The 13172-nt window shown below is 45.7% G+C and overlaps 1 protein-coding gene across 1 annotated transcript in view; it reads left to right on the top strand.

Annotated features, from left to right (window-relative positions):
• Nucleotides 1-13172, top strand: part of VPS41 (VPS41 subunit of HOPS complex) — a 250144-nt gene that overhangs the window by 68561 nt on the left and 168411 nt on the right.

The raw sequence follows: 13172 nt of genomic DNA, 5'->3' as shown, positions 1-13172 counted from the left end.
TAACCGTGAAAACCTCAGGACATAAGAAAACACATTACACGGTTGCGTTGTCCTGCTGTGCAGATGGCACCAAATTGCCACCAATGTTAATATTCAAAAGGAAAACCACTTCAAAAGAAGTGATTCCTAGAGGTGTTGTTGTGCATATCCATGAGAAAGGAAGGGTGAATGAAAATTGAATGAGAGTATGATCCAAATGTCCTGGAAGGCTTCTGAAAAAACCTGCTTTATTAGTGTTCCACCAATTTAGAGCACATATTAACAAAACCACAAAGAAAAGATTCAAAGAAGTGAACGCTCATCTAACTGTAATTCCTGAGGCCTTACCAGCCATTTGCAACCTCTTGACGTTTCCATCAACAAGCCATTCAAAGTCTACATGCGAGAAGAGTGGAACAAATGAATGGCTGCTAGTAATCATGATGCCTACTGGACAAATGAGGAAGACTACTATTACTCAAGTTTGTGAATGGGTGAAAACATCATGGCACTCAGTGAAGGACGAAATTGTTATACAGTATTGTGGCCCAGCAGGATCCAGTTGAGCTGCTGTTGGACTTGGATAGCGAGGAACCATATGAGTCTGCCAGGGAAGATGTGGAGGACCCTGGATAGGGTTCAGACTCAGAGCAGGGACCAGAGAGGCTAGTTGGCCACCAGGAGGCGCCTGAGGCATGGAGCAGTGGGGAGGAGGATTCAAGGCAGTTTGTTCCTGACGCCAGACAAAGAAGGGCAGAGAAGCAGAAGCAGCAGCTGCGGAGGCAGACTCAGAGATGATAATTAAGCCCAGGTGGTTGTGGCTTGGCCCCTCCCAAGATAGTATATAAGTAAAGAAGTGGGGAGGGGTCATTTGCAAGACACAACCGTTTGAAACAGTATTGGAATACTCTGTCTGTCGTATATCTGTGCCTGTTGGATTTTCAACTAGTCTTACATGTGAGTCATGTCTGGGCCTTCAGCCAAAGGAGTTGATAAAGCCGTGATTAAAGAGTGGCAAACAGCTAAGCCTGTGTCTGGGTGATCTGCAGGTCAGAGGGGGGGTCAGAACAGTTTGTGTCTTGCCCCATACAAACAAAAGCTACATTGAGCACCATGGAGCAGCTCTGTGCTGAGAACGCTCAATTACCACAGCAGCTGGCTTTGCCGGCTGGGCAGATAGCTCAGCTTCAAGGGCCTGTTATTCCCCCCCAGCTTCGGAGGAAATGTCCGGTTGCCGTGCTTGACAAGTTTGATGGCACCCAAGCCATGTTTCCAGCTTTCTTGGGGCAATGCTAGCTTTTTATCAGTCTGAGAGTGGAGGACTTTCCCACTGACCGCTAAGGTGGGATTCATTATCAGCTTGCTCTCAGGCGCTGCAACTCGTTGGGCTACTCCTTTTTGGTCCCAGGCTAGCCCTTTGCTGGATGATTTCAGGGGGTTTTGCAAGCACCTCAGCCTCATGTATGATGACCCCATTAAGGAGGAAACAGCCACCAGACTGCTCAAGATGCTGCAGCAGAGTTGGGGCTCCTTGCATGATTATGTCAGCGAATTTCGGCTCCTTAGCCAAGATTCGGCCTGGAATGAGGCAGCCCTCATGGACACTTTTCAAGATGGGCTGTTGGACGACCTGCAGAATGAGCTGGTGTGGGTGGACAGGCCACTGATGTTCGACACGCTGATCCATTGGTGCCTCCGGATAGACGCCCAGTTGCAGAGGCGAGGGCCTCGCCGTGCATCCCAGGAGACCAGAGTGGTGCCGATCCTGCAGGAGACCCTAGTTCCATAGGAGGAGCCCATGGAGTTGGGCGCCGCCAAACCCTGCTTGTTGCAAACGGAGATGGACAGACAGCATGCAGGTGGGTTGTACTTCTATTGCGGGGATCTTGGACACCTGGCCACAGCTTTCCCCAAGAAGAGTAGGGGGGCTGCGAGGTCTGGGGCCTACCCCTCAGCTCCAGAACAACTTGTTGGGAAACAGGCGGAGTCCGATCTGAGGGAGACCTTAGGTCGGGCGCACACTTGAAACAGAGATTGACGGCCTTCCTCGGCACATGATCTTGGCAGAACACAGTCTCCTCTCTGGTAGTCCTCCGGGGATTCCAGCCCATGCCCTGGTTGATTCCGGGGCTACCACGAATTTCATGGATGAGGTGTTTGCAACCAAGTATGCCATCTCTCTGTGTCCGGTGGATCCACCGATGCTGGTTGAGACCATTGATGGCCGGGTGCTCCTGTCTGGGCCTATGAAGGCCACCATGCAGCCCTTGCACCTGGTCCTCGGGGATCACAAAGAGGCCATCCAATTTTACATTGCTTCGGGCCTGCATTTTCCCGTGGTCCTGGGCTTGGCTTGGCTGCGGGCGCACGACCCTCAGATTTATTGGTCCCAGAACCTGGTGACATTCCCGTCCCTGCAATGTGTCAACCACACCCGCCACGTCTGTGCAGGCCAGGTGCTCAGTTCGCCCAGGGTGTCCTTGCCGCCGGACTTGGTAGAGTTTGCGGACGTCTTCAGCGAGCAGGAGGCGGACCAAATGCCGCCACACCCGCCTTATGACTGCCCCATTGACTTGGTATCAGATGCGAAGCTCCCTATGGGTCACCTGTACTCCATGTCTGAGTCGGAGTGGGCCGCATTGTGGGACTTTCTGGACAAGAACCTCGCCGGGGTTTTATCTGGCCCTCGTCTTCACCACTGTCTGCCCTGGTTTTGTTCATCAAAAAGAAGACCAGGGATCTGAGACTCTGTTGCGATTATCGTTGTTTGAATGCCATCATGGTGCACAACCGTTACCCTCTGCCCCCTGATTCCTGAGTTGTTGGAGCGGCTCTGGGAGGCGACGGTGTTCACGAAACTGGACTTGCGTGGCACTTATAACTTGGTCATGCTGTTCAGATTGACCAACACCCCGGCAGTTTTCCAGCACTTTATGAACGATATCTTCCGGGACCTCTTGGATCAGTTTGTTGTCATTTACCTGGATGACATTTTGATTTACTCGACTTCTTGGAAGGATCATCAGCACCTATGCCTGGTTCTGCAACAACTTCGGGAGCATCGTTTGTTCGCAAAGCTGGAGAAGTATCAGTTTTGGCAGACTACCATCGAGTTCCTGGGGCACCGTATCTCCCCTGAAGGAATTGTGATGGAGCCGGGCAAGGTAGAGGTGTTGTGCAGTTGGCAACCTCCTTGGTGAGTGAAGGATGTCCAGCAGCGTTCCCTCTAAGCTGCGCGCATGCGTGACCGTGCAGGTAACAAAAAACACCGTGCACAAGTTTCAAACTGCAGCACAGTGTTTTTTAATGTCTTTAAATGTGACTAAAAATATCTCCCCTCCCTCCCTTCTCTCTCTGCACCGAAATCTCTCCTCCATCTGGTGATTGGTGAAATCAAGGAAGACTCTGCCTGGAGATAGATGACGCTGCAGAAGGGAGAATTCCCATTGGTCCTCTGGGGCTTCATCAGTTCCTGGGAAAATGGGATTCTCTGGTTGTAGCCTGCATTTCTCTGCATGTCCGGGGTTTCTCAGGCATTGCCTCATCTGAAGCCCCGTCCTGGGCTCAGCCTTTTTTCTGCGATCCCTTCACTTTGGGGAGAGAGGGAAGCAGCTGGGATTTGGCGCGCCTGAGCCAAAGGGGCCCACGGGATCTTGAGACTTGATTTTTGAGCAGTACCAATCCTTTTCACTCTTTCCTTTTCCTTTCTGTCCTTCTAACTTCCTTTCTTTTTCCTTTCTCTTTGCCTTTCCTTCTTTTCCATTTCCTTTTCTTTCTCCTTTCCTTTCCTTTCCTTTCCTTTTTCCTTTCCTTTCTCTTTTCCTTTCCTTCTTTTCCTTTCCTTCTTTTCCATTTCTTTTCTTTCTCCTTTCCTTTTCTTTCTCCTTTCCTTTTCTTTCTCCTTTCCTTTTCTTTCTCCTTTCCTTTTCTTTCTCCTTTCCTTTTCTTTCTCCTTTCCTTTCTCTTTTCCTTTCCTTTTCCTTTCCTTCTTTTCCATTTCCTTTCTCTTTCCCTTTCATTTCTCCTTTCCTTCTTTTCCTTTTCCTTTCCTTCTTTTCCATTTCCTTTCCTTTTTCCTTTCCTTTCTCTTTTCCTTTCCTTTCTTCTTTCCCATTTCCTTTCCTTTTTCCTTTCCTTCTTTTCTATTTCCTTTCTCTTTTCCTTTCCTTTCTCTTTTCCTTTCCTTTCTTCTTTCCCATTTCCTTTCTCTTTTCCTTTCCTTTCTTCTTTCCCATTTCCTTTCCTTTTTCCTTTCCTTCTTTTCTATTTCCTTTCCTTTTTCCTTTCCTTTTCTTGTTTCCCATTTCCTTTCCCTCCCCTCCCTCCCCTCCCTCCCTTCCTGCGGGTCTGAGGGAGAGGGAGGGGACCCTTTTCCTCCTTGCCCCCCTCCCAACATCTGCTCTGATGGCAATTATGGCTAAAAAAAATTCAGGTGCTCAGGCATGAAAATGTGCTGCTCAAACACTATACTTTTCCGCACACACTGAAAAAAAATTAGAGGGAACATTGATGTCCAGTGACTCCTCGGGTTTGCCAACTACTACTGGACCTTCATCCCCAGCTTCACTTTCCTAACTGCGCCCCTCACTCGGCTCCTGCAGAAGAAAGTGCCGTTTCGCTGGGGCGCATGGAACAACATGTGTTCGAGGCCTTGAAGAGCCCAGGTGGCGCAGTGGTTAAATGCAGCACTGCAGGCTACTTCAGCTGACTGCAGTTCTGCAGTTCAGCTGTTCAAATCTCACCGGCTCAGGGTTGACTCAGCCTTCCATCCTTCCGAGGTGGGTAAAATGAGGACCCGGATTGTTGTTGGGGGCAATATGCTGACTCTGTAAACCGCTTAGAGAGGGCTGAAAGCCCTATGAAGTGGTATATAAGTCTAACTGCTATTGCTATTGCATGCCTTCATGAAGGAGCCAATTCTGAAGCATCCTGATCCCCATTGTCCATTTGTGGTGGAGGCGGACGCGTCTGACATCATGGTGGGCATGGTATTACTGCAGGCTCATGCCCCTGGCGGTGCCCTTTTCCCTTGCACTTTCTTCTCGCGGAAACTCAAACCTTCCAAGCGCAATTACACCATCTGGGAGAAGGAGTTACTGGCCATTAAGGTGGCATTTGAGGCCTGGAGGCATCACCTGGAGGGGGCAGGCATCAAGTCAAGGTCCAGACGGACCATAGGAATCTAGAGTACCTGACAACGGCGCGCAAGTTGAACCAGTGCCAGATCCGGTGGTCTCTGTACTTTGCCTGGTTCAACTTCAGAGTGACCTACATTCCAAGTGTACAAAACCAAAGGGTGGATGCTCTGTCCAGGAAACCAGAGTATTCTGACACTGCAGACTCGCTTCCACCCCAGACAGTTTGGCCCATCGAATCCTTCGCTGCAGTTCACGAGACCGTAAACTTATGGTCTCAGATATGGGATGCACAGCAGTGCAACTAGTGGGTGGAGCAACGGAGGGCAGAGGTAGGGTCGGCCTCCCCCTATAACTTTGGCAATGACCTCTTGGTCATTGGGACCGGCTCTATGTGCCCGTGGGGCCCCTCCAGGGACTTATTCTCTCCCAGTGTCATGACAATCTGGCGGCGGGACATTTTGGTCTTTTCAAGACTTTGAACCTGGTCTCCCGTACTTTCTGGTGGTCCCGCTTGCGACATGACATACAGATGTACGTAACCTCTTGTGTGCAGTGTCGGCAGGCCAAGTCAGCAACAGGAGCTCTTCCAGGCCTGCTTCAGTCATTGCTGACCCCGGACAGACCCTGGGGAGCCATGTCCATGGACTTTGACGGAACTGCCTCCGTCTTCAGGGTTTACCATGGTCCTCGTGGTGGTGGACATGCTCACAAAGATGGTACATTTCATCCCAAATCGGAGATTGCCGACAGCCCGTGCCACCGCCTGCATGTTCAAGGGCTGATGGAGGCTCTGGACGTCCAGGTTTGTTTGTCCTCAGCGCACCATCCTGAAACTGATGGGGGAACAGAGAAGGTGATTGGGATCTTGGAGCAGTACCTGCACTGCTTTGTGAATCAACAGCAGAACAACTGGGCGGAATACCTGGCTGTGGCGGAGTTTGCATTTAACAACTCACAGTATACCTCCACACGATGAGTACCTTCATGCCTAATGTCAGGTATCACCCTCGCTTTTTCCCTCTTACCCCAGTCGACTCCCCGGTCCCTGCAGCACATGACTTCCTCTCGGAGCTCCAGGTAGTCCACCAAGTGGTGCGCCGCTATCTGAAGCAAGCTAAGGAGGACTACAAGAGGGTGGGGGATAGATCTCTGCGTGTGGTGCCGGAGTTGGCTGTGGGGGATCGCGTATGGCTTTCTACGCGGCATCTTCCATCCCACCAGCCAGCTAAGAAGTTGGACCACCAGTATCTTGGGCCGTTCCTGGTGGAGACCCTCATCAACCTGGTGGCCTATCACTTGACCCTGCCTTGCTCGATGCGAGTGCACCCGGTATTCCATCATTCTCTCCTGATCCCTGAGCGGTCGGCTTGTCCTCTCTGCCAACTGTCTCCACCCCAGCCATCATCTCATGAAGCAGAGAAGCAGTACTTGAGAGACCGCCTGCTGCCAATTACCTCCACCAGACCGATTAGATCCTACAGACTAGGCCTCCTCCGAATTCCATCCGCCGGCCAGTGTCGACTGGCGACTACCTGGAGGAGAGCCTTCTCTGTGGCTGCTCCGACCCTCTGGAACGAACTCCCCGTGGAGATTCGCACCCTCACCACCCTCCAGGCTTTCCGCAAAGCCTTTAAAACCTGGCTGTTCTGACAGGCCTGGGACTAAAGAACCGTTGCCCCCGTCTCGAATGGTATGATTGTTGTGTGTTTTTAAATCATGTATTGTTTTTGTGTTGTTGTTAATTTGTCTGTATCCCCCCTTCCCTGGTTTGAGTTGTGAGCCGCCCTGAGTCCCCCTTTGGGGGAAAAGGGCGGCATATAAATGAAATAAACATTCAACATTCATTCAATGCACGAAGTGGCCCGGATTCGGGACTTGAGATGGCTAAAGGGACAATTCCAGTACTTGGTGGACTGGAAGGATGATGGGTCGGATGGGGGGGACTTGGGCTGATGTGGCGGACGTGCATGCCCCCACTTTGGTGTGGGCCTACCATGCCCGATATCCCTCGAGGCCGCACCCTGAGCGTCAGACCCGGGGGAAGGACCCTGGGGTGAGGGATAGTGTTGTGGCCCAGTAGGATCTGATTGAGCTGCTGTTGCACTCGGATAGCGAGGAACCATATGAGTCTGCCAGGGAAGATGTGGAGGAGCCTGGGCAGGGTTCAGACTCAGAGCAGGGACCAGAGAGGCTGGTTGGCTTCCAGGAGGTGCCTGAGGCATGGAGCAGTGGGGAGGATTCAAGACAGTTTGTTCCTGACGCCAGACAAAGAAGGGCAGAGAAACGGAAGCAGCAGCTGCGGAGGCAGACTCAGAGATGATAATTAAGCCAGGTGGTTGTGGCTTGGCCCCTCCCAAGAGTGTATATAAGTAAAAAAGTGTGGAAGAGTCATTTGCAAGACACAACCGTTTGAAACAGTATTGGAATACTCTGTCCTGTATCTGTGCCTGTTGGATTTTCAACTAGTCTTGCATGTGAGTCATGTCTGGGCCTTCAGCCAAAGGAGTTGATAAAGCCATGAAGAGTGGCAAACAGCCAAGGCTGTGTCTGGGTGATTTGCAGGTTGGAGGGGGCGTCAGAACACACAGTCATTCAAAAACTGTGGCTCTAGCAATGCCTTAGATCAGTGGGTCTCAACCTTCCTAATGATGCGATCCTTTAATACAGTTCCTCATGTTGTGGTAACTCCCAACCATAAAATTATTTTATGTTTTCCATATTTTTTCAAAAATATGTGTTTTCCAATGGTTTTAGGCAAAAGGGTTGTTCGACCCCCAAAGGGGTCCCGACCCACAGGTTGAGAACCACTGCCTTAGATGGAACTGAAGATGATGTCATTTATGAATGTAGCAAAGAAGGTGATATCAGTGATTTTGAGCAACTGAGCTTCCTAAATTCTGACACTAACAATGATGAGTTCTTGGGGTTTCCAGAAAATTAGAAGAGTGCTTGAACCTTGAAGTCTCTCCTCATTTTTTAATGACAGTGATCATTGTTCTTAATACTGCTGTTGACTTTACATGGTTGTAAAAATTATTCTGCTATATTATATTAAATATATTACTACACCATTTGGTTTAGAATATTTTTCCCTTGTTTTCCTCCTCTAAAACCTAGGTGTGTCTTATACTCCAAAAAAATCAGTATATCAACTCTCCTGTCAGGGTTCCAAATAATATCCAAAATTAAATCAGAGTCTAAAGCAAAATATTTATTAAGAGAGTCATGTTGGCACATCTGGGGAAACCCGAATCTGAAAGCTTCCTGGTTTTCCCCACCCAGTTGAAAGCTCAAGATCTTGCCCCACACAGCCACAAATCCATCACAATGCCCAATCTTCCACTGCCATGCTGGCAGTTCTGGTCAGGTGTAGAGGTACCAAGACAAAGGATGACCTTGGTAATCTAAAAGGAATTTTATTTTGGTTACATCACATTCTACTCCTTACTATCCCTCTCCCATTTCCCCACTATAGAAACAGCATAGTAGATAGAAGTGTGGCAGGCCAAAGATCCCAAAAGGAACCTGGCTGCAGGCCTGACACATATGGTTGCTGCCCTGATTCACCTCCTTTTGTAAGAAGGTAGCTGAAAATTAGCTTATTCGTTTAATTATATCATGCCTTACAAAGAGACCACCAATTATATTTCTAAAAGACAAATTATCCAATCCACAGATATTTGCAAAATTCCAAAAACAGTTTTGACTCATAATGTCATATTATTTCTCTTTTCCTCAACTTCCAATAGCATTAGAAACATTGCTTCATTCTTTGGAAGTTCATTTTTTTATATGAATTATTTTACACTATTTCCTCAGGACAAATATTTTTGCCAGACTTCCATAGCCTGTGAAGGGGAGTATTTTCCACTACTAATCTAAATTGATTGTGTGAACTTTCAAGTGCTACTCTGAGCTGGACAAGCAGCTCAGACGACAGCATTGACAGCCATTCTCTTCTATCTCACCATCACTCAGCACTTTAGACTGGCCTCAGTTTTCAGAGAGTTGCAATCCTTGAAAAAGCATTCAACTGTCATCTAATGGCAATTAGACTATCCTCAAAAAAGATTGTTAGGTATGTGAGTCAGCAAGATGAAGAATTGGCCATTTGCTTGTGATGGCAATTCCTTAAATATTTATTTATTTAATGTATTTATTTGTAGGATTTATATGACTTCCATCTCATATAATGACTCTAGGTGGCTCACAACAATCCATAAAACAGTTAAAATCAAATCAACCAGCCACCCCCTCACCCCCCTACCAAACTAAATATTGTCACAACTCAGATGTGTTCTTAATGCAATCTTGGAAGAGGAGCCAGGTTTTCACAGCTCTTGGTAAGATTAGAAGAGCAGAGACCCCTCTGATTTCTACTGAGAAACTGTTCCAAAGGGTAGTGACAACTAATAAAGTGTGCCTCAGAGATCCAATGAAATGGCAATATTTAAGAGATGGAATCTGGAACACACACACCTTGTTTAATCTAGAAGGATGAGCAGATATCCTCAGGGTAGATGATTGCAACTAATCTGGTCCTTTATCATGTATTCAAAGAATTCATTTGTAAAGTCATGGGTGATAAATGGGATTCCTGCTAGATAATTATGTAAGCTGTTGAAAGTTTCTGAATAGGGATGTACATGGAGGTATAAATTCTATGTGAACCACATATGATCACTCAAATAAGTACAGTTACAAGTAAGCAATATGCTTTTTGTTCCAGTAGAACATTTAAAGTTGCATATGTTTTTTTTAGCATATGTACTACCCTAGGATTTGGATGGCGAGTCAACCCCCCAAATAATTTTAACAGTTGTTTTCCCTTGTCTTCTTTGAAGATTTAAAGCCATTGTGACATAAGCTCAAAAAGCGAACAAGTTCCACACTGATGAGATAAATGCATAAATATTTTTCTTTCATCAAAATAGACAAGTTATCCTTATTAAAATATATCCAGTTAATTTTATTTTAGTTAATCTTTTTTAGTAAGGGAGAAAGTGAAATAATTCATTATTCTAAAATGAGGTATTGAGGTTCAAAGTGAGACATGTTGGTTAAGCGAAATATGACCCATGAAGTAAAATTTGGAAAATGTTGCCATACTCTTAGTGGCTGATCATGTACTGATCATTAAACATGGCTACCTGTTTAAGATTAACTTATCTATGTTCACAGATTGTAACCATTTGACAAATGGGTGTTCTCTTATATTAGGGTTCAATGCTTTGAATGAGATGAATGTGTCAAATGAATTAAAATTATGACTTAAAGGCAACAGAGAGGAAAAGCCTGTGAACTCCACTGACAAAGGAGGATGCAGAGCAGTTTATGGTGTATTAATTCCAAATGCTTCATCTTTTCTGTTCCTTCAGAGACTGTCTAAAATTTATTAATGTAATTATTGCTTCAGCTGACACCCTTGCAGATTAAAGATATGAAAGTTATACAAACACATTTGGCTAAGTGACTAATCAAATATGCTTTCAGGAGATATTCACATGCTGTTGTCAGATGTTTTAATAAATTCTTATTTGAAGAAAATGTAACAAGGCATGGTTTGTGCCAAAGAAATCTTGCACTTTCTTTAGAGAAGAGACTATGTAAGGTGCTTTATAAGTGTTTATATTTAATGATTTAGTCATCGTGCATGAGCACAAGAAACAATTTTAATAAGGGTCTAATATTTTAGACCATTATTCTGTAGGTAGGACAAAATTGAAATCTTTATGTCATGTGGCTCTTTTAGGGGAAATATCTTTCAATGTCAAGGGTTTTACATTTAGATACAGTACCTAATAGCTTAGAGGTCTTTGCTTAATCAAAATGAAAGGAAAATTTTGAAGAAACTAGATTGCAATTTTGTAAACCTAGAAAACTTGAAATATTTTATTTCTGTAGTATTTTTAAATTTTTAATATTTAAAAATATAACAAGAATTGTCCTGGATCAATCAAAAATGTATTGGTTCCATTTTTTCCTGTTTCAAGGCTAAAGATAATGGTTTTCACAAGCCCAAATTCTATGAATCTATCCAGTCCACTTTCACCATACCTATGGCTGGATCTGGTTTTTGCTGCAAGGTAGGTGCAATGAGATCAGATGGTGTCTGTGATGGTCAGATCACTCCCTGGTGGCTTGCTAGTATCCTCCTATGATGGTTGAACCTATTGCATCAGGTTTTAGATCAGGCTTGTGTTTCTGAAAATCTTATAAACTGTTCAAATGAGACATTAGTCTCCTCCTGGTGTTATTTCTCACAAGAGTCAGGAGAGAGAAGTTATGGAGTGGGACCACAAACTATATATATTGTGGCTCAGAGATTCCAAGTGATATTGGTTCAGCAAGGAAAAGTTATAATTCTAATGGAACTTCAAAAACTAAAACAAGAGGACAGGCAATAACACATAGAAGATTTAGGGAGCTGCATAACGAACTGTTGGTGCCTTAATGGCACCCTAGCTATTTCTAGAGCTTTTGGGAATCTCCTGCAAAAAACTCATATCTCTAGCTGCATGGTTGGCATGGCATTTGAGCTAATAGGGAAGAGGACTATGTCCTCCTTGTCTGTGATTGGTTGTTCAACACCATCCAGCCAGTTGCGGTGGTAGAGCACCTAACACAAAACTAATGAGATGGCCTTAAGATAGCAGAGAAGCTGGTGGCTGCAACCAAAGAGAGCAGTTCTACTGACAACATCATTGTCCTGGTGGTGTTCTTAAGTGAACCCAAAGATATTGTCATTAACTGTCTCAGAGATCCCAAAATTGGTGGATGATGATCAGTGGTGGGTTTTCATTTTTTTACTACTGGTGGATGTGCGCGATGCTTCTGTGCATGCGCAGAAGCGTCCAGGTAGATGGGCAAAACCTCCCACTGCCATTACTACCTGTTCGCCCTATCCGTGCTGAACTGGGAGCAACCCACCTCTGATGATGACGCAGCAGGGCACTTGTTCAGGTTCTTCAGCTATGGAGCAAATAGTTGGAAGAGCATCAACTCTAAAAGCAACATCTGTAAGCCCATTGCCTGGATGTCAACAAGTTTTTAAAGAATATCCCTTTTTCATTGGAAAATGGAGGATGGTGCCTGGACGGGACCCCGGGATTTCACATTGAAAAGAAAATTCATTCAGATGTCTCCTAACTTAGAATCTGGAAGTTCTGCTAGAAATAGTTCGAAACCTGCTCCCAGAGGGGAGCAACAGAAACAGACTGTGAAATGGGGGTGTGGGGTCTCTAACAATGCTTTGAGCTGTAAGCACATAGGGCTTATAACGCAGGCTGTACATGGGTAGTGTAATTTCAGATTCTACAGCTGGAAAAAGGATAGGAGAAAGGATAGGATAGAAGCTCCAAGCTTCTCATCTGACATCAGGAGGAGAAAGGGCAGAAAGGGCGTTGCTGACTTAGTTTTCCAAGGGAAAGGGATGGGGTTTGGAATGGAGAAGCTGTCAGTCAGACTGAAGTGATATATAGCTCAAGCATGTCATACAAAATAGGGTTCAGATGAACTGGTGGTTGAAGGCCTTGTTTCTTGAAAAGTTCCAATGCATGCTCACATTTTCTTATGGTTTCCTGCTTGACCTGGGGGTTGAACTAGAAGATCTCCAAGGTCCTTCCAAAGATCATGTACAGGAATTCTGATAACTATTCTAGGCATTTGATGGATAAAGTTGCTTGGACCTACTGAATTAGACCATGACTGGACAAATCTGGGAGGTGTTTGATTCTTTAATTCCTGAAGAAGTGACTAATGTTCTTGGGACTATTAATCCAGCTACTTCTTTGTTAGCTCCATGCTGTTCCTAGTAGATTAATGCCCTAGGGAGCTGCATTGGTTTTGCTTGCCTTGAAAGATGTCATAGTGGATTTCTTCCTCAAAAAGCTATTGATGGATCAAGTGGCCCTTGATAATTTTGCCTGTTTCCAACCTTCTTTCTTTTGGACAGGTCAAAAAAGTGGTCATGTTGCACCAGAGGACTGTGGAAGAGATAATATAGACCTAATTCAGTTAGAGCTATTACATGGTGGGACATAGTTGGTGACAATA

Source organism: Thamnophis elegans, chromosome Z (genome assembly GCF_009769535.1).
Source record: "Thamnophis elegans isolate rThaEle1 chromosome Z, rThaEle1.pri, whole genome shotgun sequence".
NCBI classification, from domain to species: Eukaryota; Metazoa; Chordata; class Lepidosauria; order Squamata; family Colubridae; genus Thamnophis; species Thamnophis elegans.
Note: the sequence above shows the minus strand (reverse complement) of the source record. Positions and strands in the feature narration are given on the sequence as shown.